Below are 24,586 nucleotides of genomic sequence, written 5' to 3'. Positions count from 1 at the left end.
ACTTTGACTTGGCCATTCTAACACCTGGATACGTTTCTTTGTGAACCATTCCTTTGTAAATTTTGCTGTATGTTTGGGATCATTGTCTTGTTGGAAGATAAATCCCAGTTTCAGGTCTTTTGCAGACTCCAACAGGTTTTCTTCCAGAATGGTCCTGTATTTGGCTGCATATATCTTCCCCTCAATTTTAACCATCTTCCCTGTCCCTGCTGAAGAAAAGCAGGCCCAAACCATGATGCTGCCACCACCATGTTTGACAGTGGGGATGGTGTGTTGAGGGTGATGAGCTGTGTTGCTTTTACGCCAAACATATCGTTTTGCATTGTGGGCAAAAAGTTTGATTTTGGTTTCATCTGACCAGAGCACCTTCTTCCACATGTTTGGTGTGTCTCCCAGGTGGCTTGTGGCAAACTTTAGACAAGACTTTTTATGGATATCTTTGAGAAATGGCTTTCTTCTTGCCACTCTTCCATAAAGGCCAGATTTGTGCAGTGTACTACTGATTGTTGTCCGATGGACAGACTCTCCCACCTCAGCTGTAGTTCTCTGCAGTTCATCCAGAGTGATCATGGGCCTCTTGGCTGCATCTCTGATCAGTCTTCTCCTTGTCTGAGCTGAAAGTTTAGAGGGACGGCCAGGTCTTGGTAGATTTGCAGTGGTTTGATACTCCTTCCATTTCAAAATGATCGCTTGCACAGTGCTCCTTGGGATGGTTAAAGCTTGGGAAATCTTTTTGTATCCAAATCCAGCTTTAAACTTCTCCACAACAGTATTACAGACCTGCCTGGTGTGTTCCTTGGTCTTCATGATGCTCTCTGCGCTTTCAACAGAACCCTGAGACTATCACAGAGCAGGTGCATTTATACAGAGACCTGATTACACACAGGTGGATTCTATTTATCACCATCAGTCATTTAGGACAACATTGGATCATTCAGAGATCCTCGCTGAACTTCTGGAGTGAGTTTGCTGCACTGAAAGTAAAGGGGCCGAATAATTTTGCACGCATCACTTTTCAGTTTTTTATTTGCTAAAAAAGTTTAAAATATCCAATAGATTTCGTTCCACTTCACAATTGTGTCCCACTTGTTAGTGATTCTTCACAAAAAATTAAAATGTTATATCTTTATGTTTGAAGCCTGAAATGTGGCAAAAGGTTGAAAAGTTCAAGGGGGCCGAATACTTTCGCAAGGCACTGTATATCTGTTATCCTTAGCTGCTGAATCCTGACATAATAGTGACTCCCACCAATGACCAGATCAGCTACATTTGGGAACTGGGAGCCAATTGCTTTGAGTTTTTTGCTTTCCCTTTGTCAAGATGCTTAGAGCGAAGGTTATTTGTCGGGTGCAGCTGGCAGTAGAAGATAAAGATTTTTGTTGTTCATTTTAGCAGGATCTCAGTGAGGAGGAATTGTTGGGAAGCATTCTGGCAGCAGATGCCTGATCTGTTGAGAGCAGATTCTCCCTTGGCAAAGTTCAGCCTTTAATTTGGGTCTGTTCTGAGCTACTATTTCAGTTTATCTCTCAGGGCCATGATGTTTTCACTCCTCGATTTACTATGTTCCAGGCTGGATTTTTTAGATGGATGCTGAAACATTGTGCAGGTTTCTTTTGTCAGCATATTCGCAACAGGTGTTGTTGGTTTGTATTTCTGCTGTGCACTCTTTAATTGAGCAATGTAAGCAAGGGAAAAACAACTGACTTTACTTCACCCTCTGCTACAAGCTTGGTCAGACATCATATCCCCAGTGCTAGATGAATCACATAAAGCAGGCATAGGCAACCTCCGCACTCCAGCTGTGGTGAAACTATAAATACCATCATGCCTCTGCCTCTAAGAGTCATACCTGTGATTGTCAAGGTCTTGCAATGTCTCATGGGACTTGTAATTTCACTACAGCTGGAGGGCTGAAGTTGCCTACCCTGGACATAAACTCAGATCTGCTGCTAAAAATCAAGAATCTCTTCCTCTGTTACTCTTCGCAACCACAGCTGCTACTGAGTGTTGTTTACCTCCTGTAGATCAGTACCCTGCCACCAGTAACCAATCTTTTGAAGGCTCCCCCTGCAGTGCTGTTACCCATAGCAACATCTCAGGCCTCTTCCTGTACTTCTGCTACTCTTCTCTCTATTCTCCCCAATACTGTTACTACCTTTCCATCAGCAGTACACTCTGGTCAGCACAATGAAAATACTTGCAGGGCTCCAGTATCTAAGCCAAAAAAGGAAACCTTTCTCCTGCTCTTACAAATTTGGCACTATCCATGTTGCTTGCCAATGAGATACAATCCTCCTCCATGCTGCTGACTGCTGCTGATAAGATCCAGTCCTCCATGCTGCTGACTGCTGCCGATGAGATCCAGTCCTCCTCCATGCTGCCGCCTGCCGATGGTGTTCATTACTCCTTTATACTGCCGCCAAGCCTGCCATGGGTGACCTGCCAAACCTGCCGTGGATGACCATCCTGCCAAGGAGCTGGATTATGCTGATTCCTGGGCCGCCGCCCAGCTGGACTATGCTGATTCCCGTGCCGCCATCCAGCTGGACTATGCTGATTCCCTACTTGCTGTTAAGCCAGACTCTGTTGACTGGGTTAAACTCCCACCTGCTGATGTGTTTGAGGCTTCTGTAGTTCCAGTGTTATGTGGCTTAAATGGGTTATCTCTGTGTGTTAAGATCCCTACTGTTGTCCGCCCTAAGTTCTTTTCGCAGCCAGCTGATCTTATTATGCCAAGGCCAGGAGATCCAGATATCCATGAACATGAGAACTGCATCTACTGTTACAGCCCCGGTAGTAGCGGTCCAATGGGAAAGGGCAATGTTGCACATTTGGGGACCCGTGTCCTGGCCTCCCCCCCCATACTCCCTGAGTCTATGGGTAACTATCCAGGCAGATAACCTTTTTCTGCGCACACAATAATAGACTGCTGTTTCTTGTCTGTGTCTTTATTGGCATGTTGCAGATTTTAATACAAGTGTGAATGACACACGTGATATGCAGTAAAACTGAAAACAACAAGAATAATATAAAATTACCATATAATAGTAAACATCATATAAAATAATAACTGAAATGGCTAACTCCTTTCCCTGATAGCCTGTGGAGGAGGAAGGGGAAGATTGCTTACCTCCGATGCCATGGATGGGGAGAGATAGCATCTAAGCTGCTGCTATGAGATTGAACATGCTAATCCCTGTGACTGTTTCACTTCCTGACTAGGGATGTGCTTCGAGTTCGAGTCAAACTCATGTTCGACTCGAACATTGCCTGTTCGCCGAACAGCGAACAATTTGGGGTGTTCACAGCAAAAGCCACGGAACACCCTGTACAAGTCTATGGGAGAAATCTAAAGTGCTAATTTTAAAGGCTTATATGCAAGTTATTGTCAAAAAAGTGTTTCGGGACCTGGGTCCTGCCCCAGGGGACATGTATCAATGCAAAAAAAAAGTTTTAAAAACGGCTGTTTTTTCGGGAGCAGTGATTTTAATAATGCTTAAAGTGAAACAATAAAAGTGTAATGTTCCTTTAAATGTTGTACCTGGGGGGTGTCTATAGTATTCCTGTAAAGGGCCGCATGTTTCCCATGCTTAGAACTGTCCCTGCACAAAGTGTCATTTCTGCAGGAAAAAAAGTCATTTAAAAGCACTCATGGCAATAATGAATTGTCGGCTCCCCGTAATACAGACAACAGTCATTGAAAGTCATTGATAGAAAAAAAAAGCGTGGGGTTCCCCCAAATTCAATTACCAGGCCCTTCAAAAAAACGTGACATAGGGTTCCCCCAAATATCCATACCAGACCCTTTATCCGAGCACGCAACCTGGCAGGCCGCAGGAAAAGAGGTGAGGACGAGAGAGCGCCCCCCCCCCTCCTGAACTGTACCAGGCCACATGCCCTCAACATTTTCTGATAACATTTTCAGATTCTGATAAGAACTCCACCCGCAGACCCCCACAACCACCGGCCAGGGTTGTGGGGATGAGGCCCTTGTCCCCATCAACATGGGGACATGGTGCTTTGAGGGGTCACAGACCCCCAAAGCATGCTCCCAATGTTGAGGGCATGTGGCCTGGTATGGTTCAGGAGGGGGGGCTGCTCTCTCATCCCCCGTCTTTTCCTGTGGCCTGCCAGGTTGCGTGCTCGGATAAAGGGTCTGGTATGGATTTTTGGGGGGGAACTCCACGCAATTTTTTTAAATTTGGCGTGGAGTTCCCCTTAATATCCATACCAGACCTGGATGGCCTGGTAATTGAATTAGGGGGAACCCCACGCTTTTTTTGTTTTTTTATCAATGACTTTCAATGACTGTTATCTGTATTACGGAGAGCCAATTCAGTATAGTCGCGAGTGCTTTTAAATGACTTTTTTTCCTGCAGAAATTACACTTTGTGCAGGGACAGTTCTAAGCACAGGAAACATGTGCCCCTTTACAGGCCAACTATAGACACCCCCCAGGTACCAAATTTAAAGGAATATTACACTTTTATTGTTTCACTTTAAGCATTATTAAAATCACTGCTCCCATAAAACAGCCGTTTTAAAACTTTTTTTTTGTATTGATACATGTCCCCTGGGGCAGGACCCAGGTCCCCAAACATTTTTTAGGTCAATAACTTGCATATTAGCCTTTAAAATTAGTACTTTTGATTTTGAACATTCGAGTCCCATAGACTTTAATAGGGTTCCAAAGTTCACACGAAGTTTAGGTCTGTTCGCAGGTTCTGGTGCGAACCGAACCGGGGGGTGTTCGGCTCATCCTTATTCCTGACTAAAGAGGATGTGATGATTTTTACATCGCTTCCTAAGTGGCTGGATAGTTTTCTTATAAACTATATTAATGTTTGGCCAGTAGGTGGCGCAAGCGTAACAGCTAACCTAGAACAAACATAATTTATAGCTTAATATAATATATAATATAATAACACCACAATATACAAATTAAATAACATTTGGAGCACTGACTGTGTTGGTTTTTTGAGTGAGTAGAGTTGCAGGTGTCAGCAACATGGGGTCCTCTGGATCGTTAGTAATTGGGATCAGAGGTCTAGCATTTATAGACTTTAATAGAGTTCCAAAGTTCACACAAAGTTTAGGTCTGTTCGCAGGTTCTGGTGCGAACCGGGGGGTGTTCGGCTCATCCTTATTCCTGACTAAAGAGGATGTGATGATTTTTATATCACTTCCTAAGTGGCTGGATAGTTTTCTTATAAACTATATTAATGTTTGGCCAGTAGGTAACCTAGAACAAACATAATTTATAGCTTAGTAATGCAATACTACAATATACAAATTAAATAACAAGGTCAGTTCTCTTTTCTGAAACTCAGGAGAGAGAAAGATATCCTGGAGACATAACACTTCCCTTCTCGCGTTAACCAACACCACTAACAGCGTCATTGGACACAAGTAAAATCAAGTCTGATATGGGTCAGAGAAATGACTTTACTTCACCCTGTTTGGAAATCTTAACTTCGACCTTCCTGACATGACCATCTTTGCTTGGGAATGTCTGTGTGATAAGTCCCAAAGGCCAGTCTTTCCTGTGTGCTTGGCAGTCTTTAATGAGCACCACATCTGCTGACTTCAGGTCTGGTTTGTTAACTTGCCACTTATTTCTGAGTTGTAGGGTTTGGATGTAATATCTCTTCCATCTGTCCCAGAAAGTGTTGGCTAGGCATTGCACCTGTCGCCATTGACGTCTGAAAAGGTCTTTATCAGTAAACTCTCCATTTGGAGCACTGACCATGTTGTTTTTTTAAGTGAGTACAGTTGCAGGTGTCAGCAACATGGGGTCCTCTGGATCGTTAGTAACTGGGATCAGAGGTCTAGCATTTATGATGGCTGAGACCTCAGCAATGAAGGTGGACAGACATTCATGAGTGAGTCTGACATTTCACATTTGAAGGAAAATAGAATTCAAGATCTTGCGGGCTACGCCTATCATTACTTCCCACACACCACCCATATGGAAAGAATGAGGAGGGTTAAATATACAAGTACATATACAAACAAACCCAAGGATAAACCGAGGAAAAAACCAAGCTTTACTTACCACCAGCCCACAGACAACCAGATAACCTGTCTAACAGTATGCATTAAAAACAGGGGTTTAGTCTGCACACATTTGCAAATGCATGCGTAAGCCACAGAGCCGTGCCAAGGCACCCCAATATCTGTGGAAATAAATATACAAGTACATCCCTGTTGGTTGAGATACCTTTCCACGCTGTTGTAGTCTAGATTGCAAAGTATCTGAAGTTCCTTGGCCGCTCCAACAAAGTTGGTGCCCCATCAGAGCGGATGTGCCGCACGGCCTCCCCACCCCAAAGCACCTTGTCCCCATGTTGATGAGGACAAGGGCCTCTTCCCGACAACCCTGGCCGTTGGTTGTAGGGGTCTGCGGGAGGGGGGCTTATCGGAATCCGGGAGCCCCCTTTAATAAGGGGGCCCCCGGATACCGGCCCCCCACCCTATGTGAATGAGTATGGGGTACAATGTACCCCTACCCATTCACCTGTAAAATAAAGTACAAAAAAAACACAACACACAAGATAAAATAATTTATTGCACAGCTCCGGGGGTCTTCCATCTTCGGGGGTCTTCTCGCCGGACTCCTCCGCTATCTTCTTGTAGCTCTTTTACTAGCGGAGGAGCCCGGCATTTTTCTTCGTCGCCGCGGCCTCTTCTTCTGACTTCGGGGGTCTTGTCCCCCTCTTCGGTTCTTCTGCCGGGCCACCGCCTGTAAAAGAGCTATAAGAAGGCGCGGTGGCCCGGCAGAAGAACCGAAGAGGGGGACAAGACCCCCGAAGTCAGAAGAAGAGGCCGCGGTCTTCTGTCGCCGCCGCCTTTTTTTTCGGCGTTGGGGTTCCCCTTTAAGTCCATACCAGGCAGCGGGGCCAGCGACGTCTCCTTCACGGGCTCCGCCTACCTGGAGACCCGCTCGAAATGAGCGGACTTTTCTCCGGGCGGGAAAAGTCTGTTCATTTCAAAAGTACGGCGGACTGGCATACACACGGCCGGATTGTCAGCCGAAATGCGAGTCCGGCGGGAAGATTGGAGTGTAAAACTACATTCTAAGTCCGCCGTACTTTCGGGTCAAAAAAGTATGCCGGAGGCTACACACGGGGGGATTGTTTGGCGGACTTGAGTTTGCCGGACTTTTCCACCCGCTTGTTTGATCGTGTGTACACGGAATAATAGGACCTCTAATGGCAATGAAGTGCCTGAGAGTGTTAATAAACCTGGAAGTGTCCATTGATTCAATCAAAAATGTGAACAGCCAGAACAGTCATACAAGTAAAAATAACTGCCCAGCGTTTGCTGCTGGTGTGTCCTACCCTGGTTTGGTGAGTGGTAACGGACCAAGGACTGAATACGTTAAGGTCCACACTTATAAAAGGAGGATCTGAGTTAAGTCTGTCAGGTGGAAGCCATCTTTTGGGTTTGTATGAGTCCATGGAGTTTGTGGCAGGTAATTAAAGATACACTTGCTCACACATCTTTTTGCTCCTATTATCCACAGTCCAGCAACCCTGAAAGCTCCTTCAGTGAATAGCCAGCCTTGGTGTTTAACTTGACTGTGATAGTGTTGTACAAGCAGGGCAGTGACATGGTGCTGAGCTGGGAGAATGAGAGAATGCTTCTCATTGCACTCCAAGGTAGCTTCTTTAAGGCGTTCTCCTATTCTCAACAGGTTAATGCTGTCGAGGAATGGATTGCGTTTCCTTAGGGCGCTGTCTTTAGGGATTGGCTTTTTGTTGTTAATACAGTCAATCTCTCTAGCAAAGGTCTCTTGTTGCACAGTGTAAATTATCAGATGTTTTGATTGCTCTAGGTCAGTCACTGAGTAGGTATTTTTACAGCGGTGTCAGACTTTGCAGTTAGTCCTTTTCCCAAAGGAACGGGCTATGTGCGATAAGGAAGTAATGGCTCTAATTAGTGATTTCCATGTGGAATACCTGGAGAACCGTTGAGATTTGAGTCGGTTTTGTGAAGCCACCGTGACTAATGCAGACACTTGTGGAGGAACTTCTGCATCCTTGACTGCATCTACCAAGCTAAAGGTCTCAGATTCAGAAGTGTTGTGTTCTGGATTGTACAGGAATGTAAACCATGTTGTGTCCTTAAGACAGTTGACTGGAACTGTTCTGGTCGCTAGGTCTGCGGGAATGCGTTTAGTTGGAATGCAGTGCCACTGTTTTGGGTGGGCAGATCTCCTATTCCTCAACACTCTATTACAGATGTAGACGCGTCTGGTTTCATTGCAGATGTACCCCAGGACCACTTTACTGTCAGTGTAGAACTCAGTGTCTTTGATTTCTACTTTCATCTCTCTAGTGATCATGTCGACTAACTCCACGGCTAACACTGTGGCACAAAGTTCTAGCCTAGGTATTGTGTGTTCTGGGAGTGGAGCGAGTTTTGCTTTTCCCATGATAAAACCTATATGGCACTGTCCTTTCATGTCCTTGATCCTGAGGTAAGCAACCGCAGCGATTGTTTTGACAGAAGCATCGCAGAAAACACAAAGTCTTTGTTCTTGGACTTTTGTCAACGGCACAGGAGCATATGGTTGAGGGACCTTTAAGTTAGACAAGGCTGTCAGGGAATTTTATCTCCAAATGACAGAGCGATTTGGCGGAGCGATCACATTGTAAACGGCCGACGGGTGCACCAAGGTGGCTGCCGCTCTGGAGCTAGGCCAAAGCAGCAGCCTTTCCTAAAGCCGAGGCCGCGGAGCGCTCCGGATCGCAGCGGGGGCCGGTGCTTATCCCATATTCGCACCATAAGAAGCAGGCACGTTTTCCCCCATATTTCTGGGGGAAAAAGTGCGTCTTATAGTCTGAAAAATACGGTACATCAAGATTGTCACGATCGTCCTGGCGTCCCGGTCGCACACGGGAGAATTACCCGCAGAAGCCTGTTGTCGAGAACCCGTCATTCCCCTTTGACGCGCGGGGTCACGAACGGGCGCACAGCCACTCGCGGGGGCACGCTGACTCGTCGTGCGACCGTTTTGGCGCCCTAAAGGCTTCTTAAGGTCTCTGCTCCATTCCCTTCTTGCTGTCCAGTCTACAGCGTGTTCGGAGATTCTGCTATTCTGTTACCTGTACCCGTTGCCTAGATTCCTGTGACCCGGCTTGTTCTTGACCACGATCCGTTGCTGCCTGCCTTTGTCATCAGCCCTATCTACCTGCTGTCTGTGTGCTGCTGACTATCCGGACCTGCCTCTACCTGCCAGGCACTTGTGCCCTCTGAACTTTTGAATCCCTGTTACCACCTCCAGGGGTTCTTTAGCCAGGGGATACGAGGGGCCGCTCCCTGCATTCCGGGCTCGCCTACTAGGTACGTGACAGTACTGGACAGCCATGTCCGAGCCTGCGCAGGGAGCCTCCCCCATGGACGAGCTCTGCCGCCACCTGGCAGGCCTTACCCAGGCGGTAAAGAGTCTACAAGAAGGTTATGGCAGACTGGAAGAACAAGTCCAGGCGCTATCTGCTACCTCGCCAGCTGCCCCAGGGGCCCATGCCCTACCATCAGTGGTGATGATGCCACCCGAACCTAGGGTCCCAACTCCGGAACGATTTGCGGGAGACCGGAATAAGTTCAGAGCCTTCCGCAACTCCTGTGAGCTCTATTTTGCCCTGCAACCGAGAACCTTCTCCCTCGAGGCGACCAAAGTGGGGTTCGTCATTTCCCTACTGATGAACGAACCTTAGGCCTGGGCACACCGTCTACTGGAACGAAAGGATCCATCCTTAGACACCCTGAACACCTTCTGCCTGGCGATGTCTAGACTCTACGAGGATCCCCAACTCGCTGCGACCGCAGAGGCAGCCTTACACGCCCTGCAACAAGGTCGCAGGCCTGTGCAAGATTACGTGTCGGAATTCCGACGTTGGAGCGCTGACACGGACTGGAACAACGCGGCCCTGCGATACCAATTCCGCATGGGTCTGTCCGAGCCTCTGAAGGATGAATTGGCACGTGTAGGCATTCCTGAGACTTTGGAAGCTCTGATAGACATTTCAGTCCAAATTGACAGACGCCTGAGAGAGCGCCGCCAAGAGCGTTCCACCGCAGCTACTCGCCCGGTCTGGATGTTGCCACGGGTGCCTAGCTCCGCCCACTCAGCTCCTTCTGCTCCTGCCACAGTCACACTGGATCCTCCGGAACCTATGCAGCTGGGGCTACTCCGTCCATCCCTGACTCCAGAGGAACGTCAACGTCGCCGGGTCGGCAACCTCTGCCTGTACTGCGGAGAACCAGGACACTTTGTTCGCACTTGCCCAGCTAAGATGTGTAGGTGCCTCCTCGTCCCACCTGTCCCCTCACCTGTGTTGTCTGATAATACCTCTCACCTGGCTGTTCCTGTTCTTTTGCAGCTTCCAGGAAGGACTATCCCAACCCACGCAGTTATTGACTCCAGGGCGTGTAGTGGCTTTGTAGACTCGTCCTTCGCCCTGAAGAACAAGATTCCCCTTAGACCTAGAGAGAAGGGGCTTTCGGTATTCCTGGCCGATGGGTCTACCCTGGAATCAGGACCAGTGACTCAGGAGACTACCCCCTTATCTGCTGTCATTGCCGGGACTCACCAAGAATTCCTATGTCTAGATGTCATTAAGTCTCCTCTGTTCCCCATCATTCTAGGCATGCCTTGGTTGAGAGCACACAACCCACGCATCGACTGGGCCACTGGAATGATTGAGTTCCCTTCAGCCTATTGCCTCCAGCATTGTTGCCCAGCTGTTAACAGGGACTCTTCGGCCCTCCTCTGTTTGGAAGCAGACGATGAAACCCGGCAAGCAGTACCCAAGGACTATCATGATTTCCTAGATGTTTTCAGTAAAAAGGGGGCCGAGACTTTACCACCCCATAGGCCATATGACTGCCCTATTGAACTACTTCCGGGGGCAGAGATCCCTTTCGGAAGAATCTTCCCTTTATCCGAGTCTGAACTGAGTACCCTGAGATCCTACTTGGATGATAACCTTGAAAAGGGATTCATCCGACCTTCTACCTCCCCGGCTGGCGCAGGGATTTTCTTCGGGGAAAAGAAAGACCACTCCCTACGCCCATGTGTGGACTATCGGGCTTTGAACAAGATCACCATTAAGAATCGTTACCCCCTGCCATTAGTACCCGAACTTTTTCAGAGACTAGGTTCTGCTAAGTTATTCTCCAAGCTGGATCTTCGGGGTGCCTACAACCTCGTCCGTATTAGGAGGGGTGACGAGTGGAAGACTGCCTTCCGTACCCGCTTTGGGCACTTCGAATACCTGGTGATGCCGTTCGGGTTGTGTAATGCCCCAGCTACATTTCAGCATTTTGTCAATGACATTTTTAGAGACTACCTTGACCTATTTGTAATTATTTACCTCGATGACATTCTAATTTTTTCCCCCACTTTAGCCGACCACCGAGAACACGTCAAGAAGGTCCTGACTCGTCTCCGTCTTCACGGCTTGTATGCTAAACCCGAAAAATGTGTCTATGAATGGCAGAGCATCCAGTTTCTCGGCCTGGTCATTTCCGTAAGAGGGATTGAGATGGATCCCCAGAAGGTCTCTGCAATCCAGGACTGGCCTGTCCCTTCCGATAAAAAGGGAGTTCAGCGATTTGTGGGGTTCGCTAACTTTTACCGAAAGTTTATTAAGGGATTCTCTTCTATCATCTCTCCCATTACCGGATTGACCAAACAGGGTCAGAAGTTCCGTTGGACCCCTGAGGCACAAGAGGCCTTCAAGGTCCTGAAGGATTTGTTTGTATCGGCCTCCGTCCTGAAACATCCCGATCCCGCTCTACCATACATCCTCGAAGTAGATGCTTCGGAAATAGCAGTTGGAGCGATACTTTCCCAGAGGCAGGGGCCCAAGTCCTTACTTCACCCGGTTGCCTTCTTTTCCCGCAAATTGTCGGAGGCGGAGAAGAATTACGACGTCGGAGATCGTGAGTTACTGGCAATAAAATCTGCACTCGAGGAGTGGCGCTATCTTCTGGAGGGTGCCACCCATCCGATCCTGGTTTATACTGACCATAAGAACTTGGAGTACCTTAAGACAGCAAAGAGATTGAAACCACGTCAGGCCAGGTGGGCACTCTTCTTCTCCAGGTTTTCATTCCATATCACCTACCATCCCGGATCCAAGAATACCAAGCCTGACGCCCTGTCCCGTATGTACAGTCAGCCGGAGAGTCTGCCATCCACAGATACCATCCTCTCTACGGGGAACTTTCTTCTGCTCCAGGGGGACGTGGTGTCTCAAGTTAAGCAGGCTTCCATAGGCACAACACCTCCATCCGGTATCCCGTTGTCATCCAGTAATGACCTTCTGTGGCATGAGGACAAGATTTTTGTTCCCCAGGAAGTTCGGACTCTGGTTCTGGCCTCCTGTCACGACCACCCATTGGCCGGCCACTTTGGGGTATTCAAGACTTTGGAGTTACTCCGACGAACATTCTGGTGGCCACGAATGAAGGACGACTGCAAGAGATATGTGGAGGCTTGTGTCACCTGTATTCGGAGTAAGGGCAGCAAGTCAAGAGCCTGGGGTCTGCTGAAGCCACTGCCTGTTCCTGATAGACCATGGAGGATGATCTCCATGGATTTCATCGTTGAACTACCCCCTTCGGAGAATTATTCAACAATTTTCGTCATAGTCGATAGGCTCACCAAGATGGCCCACTTCCTGCCCATGAAGGGCACCCCCTCAGCCACAGAGACAGCCAACACCTTCATTAAGGAGATTGTGAGACTCCATGGCATTCCCGCCAACATCACATCTGATAGGGGGGTGCAGTTCACCTCAAGGTTCTGGAGAGCGCTCTGCGGAGCCCTGAAAATCGATCTTTGTCTGTCCTCAGCCTACCACCCGCAGACCAACGGCCAGACCGAGAGGACGAACCAGACGCTGGAGCAGTACCTACGTTGTTTCTCGTCCTTCTCCCAAGACGACTGGGTCTCCCTTCTGCCTTTGGCTGAGTTTGCCTACAATAATACAGTCCACTCGGCCACCAAGCAATCCCCTTTCTATGCGAACTTTGGCTTCCACCCACTGTTCTTGTCTGGCAATCTCCCAGAGTGTTCGGTACCAGCGGTACAGGAGAATCTTAACTTCTTTGAAGTAAATAACAAAGTTCTGCAAGAAACCCTGACCAAGTCGCAAGAGTACAACAAAGAAGTTTTCGACAGAAAGAGAAGGGGGGAGCTGGATCTCAAGGTTGGGGATCAGGTCTGGTTGTCCACCTTGAATCTTAGACTGTCTTGCCCCTCCAAGAAGTTGGGCCCGAAATTTGTGGGTCCCTTCCCGATCAAGAGGAAATTAAATAATGTGGCATTCGAGCTCAAGCTTCCTGAATCCTTCCGGATCCATCCAGTCTTCCACGCGTCACTACTCAAGCCCGCAGTCCCGGATCCTTTCGCTGACAGAATTACCAGTCCTCCAGAACCCGTGATGGTCGATGGGGAAATTGAATTCGAGATTGAATCCATACTGGACTGCAGGAAGAGACGGAACCAGATTCAATTCTTGGTCAAGTGGAAGGGGTACGGACCTGAGGAGAACTCCTGGGAGCCAGAATCCAACATCCACGCTAAGAGACTCATCCGTGCCTTTAAGGACTCCCACCCGAGTAAGATGGTTTAATTGGGCATCCGGAGGCTGCCCCTTGGGGGGAGGCAATGTCACGATCGTCCTGGCGTCCTGGTCGCACACGGGAGAATTACCCGCAGAAGCCTGTTGTCGAGAAACCCGTCGTTCCCCTTTGACGCGCGTTAGCGCGAACGGACGCACTCGCGTCGGCACGAACGAGCGCACGCGTGCACGCGGGGTCACGAACGGGCGCACGGCCACTCGCGGGGGCACGCTGACTTGTCGTGCGACCGTTTTGGCGCCCTAAAGGCTTCTTAAGGTCTCTGCTCCATTCCCTTCTTGCTGTCCAGTCTACAGCGTGTTCGGAGATTCTGCTATTCTGTTACCTGTACCCGTTGCCTAGATTCCTGTGACCCGGCTTGTTCTTGACCACGATCCGTTGCTGCCTGCCTTCGACTACCTGCTTGTCTGACCACGTCTCGGCCTCGTCCTCTTGTACTGTGTTGACCGCCTGCTGCCGACCAGGCCTGTACCCGATTCTGCTGTTCCTGCCAACCCGTTCGGATTTCCTGTGACTGCTTTCTCCGCTGACGATCGTCTGCTTGCCAGTCTACCCACTTGTGCCTGCCTACACCAGCCGATTGTCATCAGCCCTATCTACCTGCTGTCTGTGTGCTGCTGACTATCCGGACCTGCCTCTACCTGCCAGGCACTTGTGCCCTCTGAACTTTTGAATCCCTGTTACCACCTCCAGGGGTTCTTTAGCCAGGGGATATGAGGGGGCAGCTCCCTGCATTCCGGGCTCGCCTACTAGGTACGTGACAAAGATCAGCAAACATGACAAGCTTATGGGGAACACCAGCCAATTCAATACCTCTGAGGTAGAGAACTCAGATAGGTCTCGCAAAAGGTTCCAGGGCAATGATAAAAAGCAGTGGGGAGAGTGGGCAACCCTGACGAGTGCCACAGGGATTACTATAGAAGGCAGCAATCCATTTAAGGAAAGGGTCGCCTACGCCGCTATGGATTAGAGCCGTTCTGAGATAGGTTCAAGACAGGGTGTCGAATGTTTTCTGGATGTCCAGGGAGAGCAGCATTAATTGGTGAGCCCAATGGTGTGCCATGTGGGTAAGGAGTGTGCGATGCACATTGTCCCCAGCCTGCCTAAGGGGCATAGGCTGTGTATTTTTAAGGTACTTAAAGTGTTACTAAACCAATTATTTTAGTAAATATAAACTGCTAAATACCTTTTCTCATCAGCAGTATATACCATTCTTCTTACTTCTATGAGTGTCTGGTTAAAGCTTGTAGGAGATTTCATTCTCCCCTGATTGTCCTATGAGGATGCAGGACCCCGACTCTCTGGACAGTGCGGATTGGCCCTTTGTTGATCAAATGCACTTTCCCAAAACAAAAAAAACTCTAGCAATACACACCAAACTGAGCATGTGGAGCTTGCCCCCAAGGCTCTGTTCTATCAGGAGATAGTTTGGGGACTGTGAAAAAAGGGTAGGATCAAAAAAGACAGAATCAACAGCCTTTTTACACAATGCAGGGAATTAACCCCTTAGGTTCCAAAGTGAGTATCAAAAGCATGCTTTACTGCATACAGTGCCTTGCAAAATTATTCACCCTGCTTGGCTTTTTACCTACCTGAAATGATGTCCACCTGTGGACAATCTAAATGTCACATGATCTGTCATTACATCTACACACCATTTTGAAAGGCTCCAGAGGCTGCAACACCTAAGCAAGAGGCACCACTAACCTGCCATGAAGACCAAGGAACTCTCCAAACACGTAAGGGACAATGTTGTTGAAAAGAACAAGCCAGGGTTATGTTATAAAAAAATATCCAAATCTTTGATGATCCCGAGGTGCACCATCAAATGTATCATAACCAAATGGAAAGAACATGGCACAACAGCAAACCTGCCAAGAGACGGCCGCACACCAAAACTCACGGACCAGGCAAGGAGGGCATTAATCATTAATCAGAGAGGCAGCACAGAGACCGAAGGTAACCCTGGAGGAGCTGCAGAGTTCCACAGAAGAGACCTGGAGTATCTGTACATAGGATGACAATAAGCCGTACGCTCCATAGAGTTGAGCTTTATGGCAGAGTGGCCAGAAGAAAGCCATTACTTTCAGCAAAAAAATAAAATGGCTCATTTTGAGTTTGCAAAAAGGCATGTGAGACTCCCAAAATGTATGGAGGAATGTGTTCTGGTCTGATGAGACTAAAATTAAACTTTTTGGCAGTCAAAGAAAACGCTATGTCTGGCACAGACCCATCACATCACCCAAAGAACACCATCCCTATGCTGTGGGGATGTTTTTCAGCAGTCAGGACTGGGAAACAGAGTCAGAGTTGAGGGAAAGGTGGATGGTGCTAAATACAGGGATATTCTTGAGCAAAACCTGTACCACACTGTGTGTGATTTGAGGCTAGGACAGAGGATCACCTTCCAGCAAGACAATTACCCCAAACACACTACTAAAGCCACACTTGAGTGGCTTAAGGGGAAACTTTTAAAAGTGTTGTAATGGCCTAGTCAAAGCCCAATAGAAAATCTGATCAGAACTTAGATTGCTGTTCACAAGCACAAACCATCCAACTTAAGGGAGATGGAGCAGTTTTGAAGGGAGGAAATGCAATAATCCTAGTAGTAAGATGTGGCAAGTTCATAGACTTATCCAAAGCAACTTGGAGCTGTGATAGCTGCCAAAGGTGGCTCTACAAAGTAATGACTTTAGGTGTGAGAATAGTTATGCACATTGACCTTTTCTGTTATTTTGTCCTATTTGTTTCACAATAAAAAACTTCAAAATTGTGGGCATGTTCTGTAAATGAAATGATGTAAATCCTCAAGCCATGTTTATAGGTTGTGAGGCAACAAAACACGAAAATTGCCAAGGAGGTGAATACTTTTGCAAGGCGCTGTATACAGACTGATTTTAATGTTGTGCATTTAGTAACATTTTAAGCTGGGTACACACTAGAAGGCTGAACCAAAAAACTCAGAATCCTGGGTCAACACAAGCGATGTGGATGCAGAGACCTCCCCCACTGTGCTATTGTATTCTGTCAGAAGGGACTCCCTCCCTATCAGAATACACTGTTCAGTGCTCCAGCCATTGGCTACAGTGGCTGATGGTATGCTGGTTTTCCAGCAGGACCGTTCAATAAAGTTGGCTACGCAGATCAAAATCTTAGTGGTTCCTGATGAATCAGCTGAGTTTCGATCCATGTGTACCCAGCTTTAGTTTCTGAATTTACTAGCACAGTAGGAAAAAGAAAAAGCAGAGATGAGAGGAGAAAGAGGTGAATGGGGGAAGAGGAACTGTCTCTGGTTCAGGGAGCAATTTAGGCTGTCAACACACCAGGACTGGCACTGATCTGGGTTAAAACGAGCAGGGGATTAAAAAGAGTGAAATATTTAGCATGAAAGAAAGAACAGAGGATTTAGGAGAGTGGGGGATGAGGTATATCGCTAGAAGTGTCTATATGAAATGAGGGACAAAATCTAACAGGGATGTAAAAAGGAATGAGGAATGGAGAACATAGCTATGTGCATGGGACAGCAGGCTGGAATGTTGTGCAATAGGTTACATAGTTAGTTAGTCAGGTTGAAAAAAGACACAAGTCCATCTAGTTCAATCACAAAAAAAAATGTAAGAAAATCATACAATCCCATATAAGTTAAAATAAGACTAGCAGACAAGCACTTGGAATAATAAAGGCTGCGGTTATTACTGGTTTCAAAATTGTACATAAATAACATTAACATAACTTTTTTTCCTTTCCTGATGGACTCCATGGCAGCAATGTGTGGGTTAAGTCCCGCCTCCACTACCCTATAGCCCTTCTTTCTATAAGCCCATTGGATTGCCTGGACCACCCAAGCAGCGATGGATCTGACGGAGGCCTTAGAGCCTTTATTTTTCCCGATAAACACAAAGAGAAAGTCAGATTGACAGAAGGAGGCTGTAACATCCAGATATTGCCTTAGAGTAACTCCCAAATCAAGTGGATGTGGATCCGGACTCCCAGCAGAATTGAAGGTAGGAAGTGTGATTTCCTGATTTTCATGGAAAACAGAGGAAACCTTGGGATTTGTTCCTAACATCGGAATTAGGACCACCCTATCTGGAAAGAAGGTGAGAAAAGGTGCCTTTGCACCTAGAGACTGAATTTTCGGAGATTCTCTTCGCCGAAGTTATGGCTACCAGGAAAGAGGTTTTAAGGGTTCATTCCCTGACTGAGAGAGTTTTGTCGTGTTGAGAGAAGAAATCCAGAACCAATGGAAGGTCCCATTTGGGAAATCTAGGCCTCCTTTGTGGCCTAAGCCTGACTGCTCCTTTGAAAAATTGTTGGACCAAAGGATGATTGGCCCATGCGACTCCAGAGAAAGCTGAAATTGCTGATACCTGGACACGGAGAGAACTAACTGAAAGAGAGATATCCAATCCTGACTGTAAGAAGCTTAAAACGTCCTGGACTGTCAGGGTATTACAGGAACTGGACCTTGAAGACAAGTGACTTGTAAACTTCACCCAAATTCTCTCATATACCCGATTGGTACTACTTCTTTGAGCACTAAGAAGAGGGGGAATGACCTCTTCAGGACAGCCTAACGTCTCCAACCGTCCCCTTTCAAAAACCAAGCCTTTAGGGGCAGGTGATCCGGGCAAGGATGTAATCTCGACGCTTGAGACAGAAGGTCTGGTCCAGATGGTAAAGGAATTGGATCCCTGACACTGAGGAGCATCAGAAGCGGAAACCAAGGCCTGTTGGGCCAATAAGGGATTATGGCTATCACTTCTGCTGTCTGACCTGAGTCTCCTCAAGAACTGAAGAATGATAGTTGGGAAGGCATAGACCCTGTGGAACCACCATTTCTCCATCAAGGCGTCCACCCCGTAGGCCTGTACCTTGAATAGTACCTCTCCAGTTTATTGTTGCAGGGGGAGGCAAACAGGTTGACTTCCGGGGAGAGCCCCAACGTCGGGATCCAATTGAACACTTCCTCGTGAAGAGACCACTCGTTGTCTAGAAGTATTCAGGAAAAGAAGTCTGCCTGGACATTCTGAATCCCCGGAACATATGTTACTGTCAGATCCTTCAGGCTCCTCTGAGCCCAGGTCATGATCAGTTCCACCTCCTGGAGAAGGGATAGACTTTGGGTACCCCCTTGCCTTCTTATGTACGCTACTGCTGTGGTATTGTCTAGCCTGAGTAAGACCGAGGCTCCTAAAGTCAGATGCCGAAAGGCTAGCAGAGCTTGAAAGGCTGCTCTTAACTCCAAGATGTTTGACACTGTGTACTAGAAGTTGATCCTTGTCTTGAGCCAACAGCAGAAGGTCGTCTAGGTAGTGATGAAGACGAATCCCTTTGGTCCTCAGAAGAGCCACCACTGCCAACAGTACTTTCGAAAATACACGCGGAGAAGTTGATGGCCGGAAGGGAAGGCATGTGAATTTAAAATGGAGCTTGCCCAAGGAGAAGCTGTCAGAAACCATGAAACAGACTGAGACAGAAGTACAATCAAATCACACTTGTTTATTAATAAAATTAAAAAGGTAAATAGAAAAAAGCGTAGTCAAGCATAACCAGAGTCCTGTAGCCAGATCGGGTAGTCAGCCAGTCCAAAGTTCATTAACCAGATCGGGTAATCAGCCAGGCCGGAGGTCAGGGATCCAAGGAGAGCAACCGCAAGCAGGATAAGAAGCCAGGTGGGATGTCAGCAAGCCAGTCTTGAAACAAACAGCAGGAGATGGTTCCCTGTGATGTGACCAACGCGAAGGCAAATGGAAAAGTAAGCATGAAGGCTTTAAATAGGCAGGTCAGACGAGCATCATTGGGAACAGCTGGTAACTGTGGAAAGAGAAGAGTGCTGGCAATTAGCCGACAGCTGAGTGGCCAGCCCAGAGGAGGAAGGGCTAAGCCAGCCCTGACAGTACCCCCCCCAATGACCCCTCTCCCTTGGAGGGCCACCGGGCTTGAGGGGAAACCATCTATGGAACTCGCGGAGGAGAACAGGGGCATGCACATCAGAGGATGAAACCCAGGAGCGTTCCTCCGGACCGTACCCCTTCCAATGCACCAGGTACTGTATGCGCACACGGAACCTACGGGAGTCAACAATGGATTGTACCTCATACTCCTCATGGTTCTCAACCAGAATAGGGTGAGGACGTTGCACCGAGGTGGTAAATCGGTTACAGACCAACGGTTTCAATAAGGAGACATGAAACACATTAGAGATGCGCATACTAGGGGGAAGATCCAACGCGTAAGCTACTGGGTTAATCCTGCGAAGGATACGGAACGGCCCAATAAACCGAGGTGCAAACTTCAGTGAGGGAACATGAAGCCGGAGGTTGTAAAATGACAGCCAGACCCTGTCCCCAACCTGGTAGGAAGGCGCAGGCAGGCATCTGCGGTCAGCATGGAGTCTGTACCTATCATTACCATGACACAAAGCCTCCTGGACTTGTACCCAAGTGGAACGAAGCCCACGGAGATGCTCCTCTAAAGCAGGAATACTCTGCGGAACAAACGAGTCAGGCAACATGGAAGGTTGGAAACCATAATTCGCCATAAATGGAGACAATCGGGAGGCAGAATTCAAGGCACTGTTGTGAGCAAACTCTGCCCAAGGTAAGAGGTCAGACCAGTTGTTATGATGGTCAGAAATATAGCAACGTAGGAATTTCTCCAAGGACTGATTGGCTCGTTCTGTGTTAAACTGCGGGTGATACGCAGAAGAGAACGCAAGCGGAATTCCCAGTTGTGCACAAAAGGCTCACCAGAACCGGGAGACAAAATGACTGCCCCTATCCGAGACAATCCCCTTGGTTAGCCCATGTAAGCGAAAGATCTCCCGAGCAAAAATGGAAGCCAGTTCCTTAGAGGTGGGCAACTTAAGTGGAATACAATGACACATCTTTGAGAACCGGTCAACCACCATAAGGATAACAGTGTTGCCTTGGGAGTTGGGCAATTCCACAATGAAATCCATAGGCAGGTGAGTCCAGGGCCTCTCTTCATTGGGTATGGGTTGTAGGAGGCCCACTGGAAGGTGTCGTGGAGTCTTACTCTGAGCACACACTGGACAGGCAGCTACGAAGGCAGTAACATCAGCCTGTAGTCTAGGCCACCAGAATTGTTGGGAGATGGCCCAAATTAGTTGATTTTTCCCAGGATGGCCAGCTGCCTTGGGAGAATGGTAAGTCTGGAGCACTGCGGTACGAAGACTCTCTGGGACAGAGCAGCGGTCACAAGGTTTACCAGGAGGAGCATGGATCTGAGCAGCAAGAATTTTGTCACCCAAAGGAGAAGTAAGACTGGTGCGAACCGTAGCCAAGATACGATCAGGAGGAATCATAGGAACCGGAACCCACTCTGACTTGGAAGTGGAGGAAAATTGTCGTGACAAGGCATCAGCCCTTACATCCTTAGTACCGGGTAAGAATGAGACAATGTAATTAAAGCTCGACAAGAAAAGAGCCCATCGGGCCCTTCTGGGAGAGAGTCACTTAGCCTCAGACAAGAATGTAAGATTCTTATGGTCAGTAAGAATAAGAACGGGCACAGTGGTACCTTCAAAGAGATGTCTTCATTCTTTCAGGGCTAAAATGATCGCCAACAGCTCTCTGTCACCAATCTCATAATTGCACTCAGCAGGTGGCAATTTCTTGGAAAAGTAGCCACATGGATGCATAGCGCTCTCAGTTAGGACGTTGAGACAGAAGGGCGCCAACTCCAGTCTCAGAAGCATCAACTTCTAGGATAAAAGGCAACGTAGGATCAGGATGTGCCAACACAGGAGCAGAAACAAAGGCAGCCTTGAGAGTCTCAAAGGCCTTAATGGACTCCGGAGACCAAATCTGTGGGTTACCGTCCTTTCTGGTCATATCAGTCAGAGGCTTGACCAGAGACGAGAAGTTACGAATAAACTTCCGATAGTAGTTGGCAAAGCCCAGGAAATGCTGCAGAGGACGTAAACCCATGGGTCAAGGCCACTGTAGGACTGCCGACAGTTTCTCTGGGTCCATCGAAAAACCAGCAGTGGAAATGACATAACCCAGGAATGTAACCTGTTCACGATGGAACTCACACTTCTCCAGTTTACAATAGAGATTGTTCTCAGTTTCTGAATTACATGACAGACATCTGTGTGGTGGCTCTCCAGGGACTTGGAAAATATGAGGATATCATCGAGATAAACCACCACACACAATTGCAACAAATCTCGGAGAACATCGTTAATAAATTCCTGAAAACTGCCTGGGCGTTACAAAGGCCAAAAGGCATTACCAGGTATTCATAATGGCCTGTTCTGGTATTAAACGCAGTTTTCCACTCGTCACCCTCCTTAATGCGCACAAGATTGTATGCCCCTCTCAGGTCAAGCTTTGTGAAAACCGTTGCTCCCTTGAGGCGGTCAAATAACTCTGTAATCAATGGCATCGGGTAGGCATTCTTAATCGTGACACGATTGAGACCCCTATAATCTATACAAGGTCTCAGTTCACCACTCTTTTTCACAAAGAAGAAACCAGCAGGAGACGATGACTTGCGGATGAAACCTCGAAAGTGCATCAGCAACATACTCCTCCATGGCCTTATCCTCCAAGACTGACAAAGGGTAAACCCGGCCACGAGGAAGTATGGCACCAGGTTGAAGGTCAATTGCGCAATCATAAGGCCGGTGTGGAGGCAAACTAGCAGCTTGACCTTTATCAAAAACATCGCCAAAATCACGGTACTCCTCTGGCAAGGAGGGGAGTGGAGCGGTGCACAGGACCTTGGATACCTTCAGGAAGCATGTCTCACTGCATTGTGGTGACCAGGAGAGAACCTCAGCACGGAGCCAATCAAAAGAGGGGTTTTGCCTCTGTAACCAAGGATAACCAATAACCAGCGGAAATCTGGGTGAGGAAATAACTTGCAATTGGATTATCTCATGGTGAAGAGCCCCTACGGCCATGGACAACGGAACCGTCTCGTGAGTCACATGGGCAGGCTGTAAAGGTCTCCCGTCAAGAGCCTCAATGGCAAGTGGAGTGTCACGCAACTGCAGCAGAATCGAGTGCTGCGAAACAAATGCAGCATCAATGAACAGGCCTGCAGCCCCAGAGTCGATTAGAGCCTGTATCTCGATGGATGACTCAACCGAAGAAAGGGTGACCAAAACCAGGGGCTTATCCTTCTGGATAACTGGGGACGAAACAACACCACCTAAGGTCTGTCCATGACAGGACATCAAGGTTCGGGCGTTCCCTGGACGGGTAGGACAAGACTTCAAAAAGTGACCTGCCTGGCCAAAATAAAGGCACAATCTCTCCCTCCTCCTAAAGGCTCTCTCATCCGCAGAGACGCGTGAAGCCCAGGTGCATGGGTTCATCTTCATTGACCAACTCGGTACCAGGAGGCATGGGAGGTGAGGGAGGCATGGGTGGGACTACAAAGCTCGGAGGCAAACGTACAGGAGGCTTCCGCAAGCGCTCCTTAAGAGAAAGTCTTTCTCTGAGTCTGGAGCCAATGAGGATGGCAAACGAGATCAAGCTCTCCAGCTCAGTGGGTATATCTCGGGCTGCTATCTAATCCTTGATGGATTTCAAGAGACCATGAGAAAAAGCAGCCACGAGGGCCTCATTGTTCCAAGCAACCTCTGCTGCCAGAGTACGGAATTCAATGGCGTAGTCGGCAACAGTTCTTGTACTCTGTTTGATGGACATGAGGCACTTGGCAGCAGAAGCGAAGCATGTGGGAACGTCAAAAACCCTTTTAAAGGAGGCCACAAATTGAGGGTAACTCAAGACAACAGGTTTTTGCGTCTCCCATAGAGGGTTAGCCCAGGCCAAGGCTCTCTCAGAAAGCAAAGATATCATGAAACCTACTTTGCTTCTGTCCGTGGAAAAAGCCTGGGGCAGCATTTCGAAGTATATCTCAACCTGATTGAGAAACACTCTGCATTGAACTGGATCGCCCACAAATCACTGGGGACGCGGAACAGAACCAGGCATACCTCTTATAGAGGTAATACTTGAGGCGGGCACCTGCACAGAGACTTGCGCTGCAGCAGGGACGGCCTGCGACTCAGGTTGTACCGGAGCAGCCACCGTGGGGGATTCCAGGTGAGCCGTGCGATTCAGGAGCGTTTGTAATGCCAAGGCAAACTGATCCATGCGGTGATCTTGCTCATCCAATCTGGAAAAAAATATTACCAACAAGTGGATTGACTGTATCTTCTGAATTCATGGCCTTCGCGTACTGTCAAACCATGAAACAGACTGAAACAGAAGTAGAATCAAATCACATTTGTTTATTAATAAAAATAAAAAGGTAAATAGAAAAAAGCGTAGTCAAGCATAGTCAGAGTCCTGTAACCATATCAGGTAGTCAGCCAGTCCAAAGTTCATTAACCAGATCGGGTAATCAGCCAGGCCGGAAGTCAGGGATCCAAGGAGAGCAACCGCAAGCAGGATAAGAAGCCAGGTGGGTCAGCAAGCCAGTCTTGAAACAAACAGCAGGAGATGGTTCCCTGTGATGTGACCAACGCGAAGGCAAATTAAAAAGTGAGCAGGAAGGCTTTAAATAGGCAGGTCAGATGAGCATCATCAGGAACAGCTGGTAACTTTGGAAAGAGAAGAGTGCTGGCAATTAGCCGACAGCTGAGCGGCCAGCCCAGAGGAGGAAGGGCTAAGCCAGCCCTGACAGAAGCAGAGAAACTGCTGGAAATTTTCTGCAACGGGAACATGAAAATAGGCATCTTTGAGGTCTATGGAGACCATCCAGTCCCCTGCTTGAACAGATTGTTGAATTGTGGATAATGTCTCCATCTTGAACTTTTCTTTTTTTTTTTTTACTTTTCAAGTGCGTTAGATCTATAACCGGCCTCCAGGCCCCCGCTCTTTTAATGGACCATAAACAGAGGAGAGTAGATTCCCATGCCTCGCTGGTTGACTGGAACATGGATAAC

Source organism: Lithobates pipiens, unplaced genomic scaffold (genome assembly GCF_037356315.1).
Source record: "Lithobates pipiens isolate NorthernLeopardFrog02 unplaced genomic scaffold, aLitPip1_a1.2 Scaffold_22, whole genome shotgun sequence".
Taxonomy (NCBI): Eukaryota; Metazoa; Chordata; class Amphibia; order Anura; family Ranidae; genus Lithobates; species Lithobates pipiens.
The sequence above is the reverse complement of the archived record's forward strand: the minus strand, read 5'-3'. Positions refer to the sequence as shown.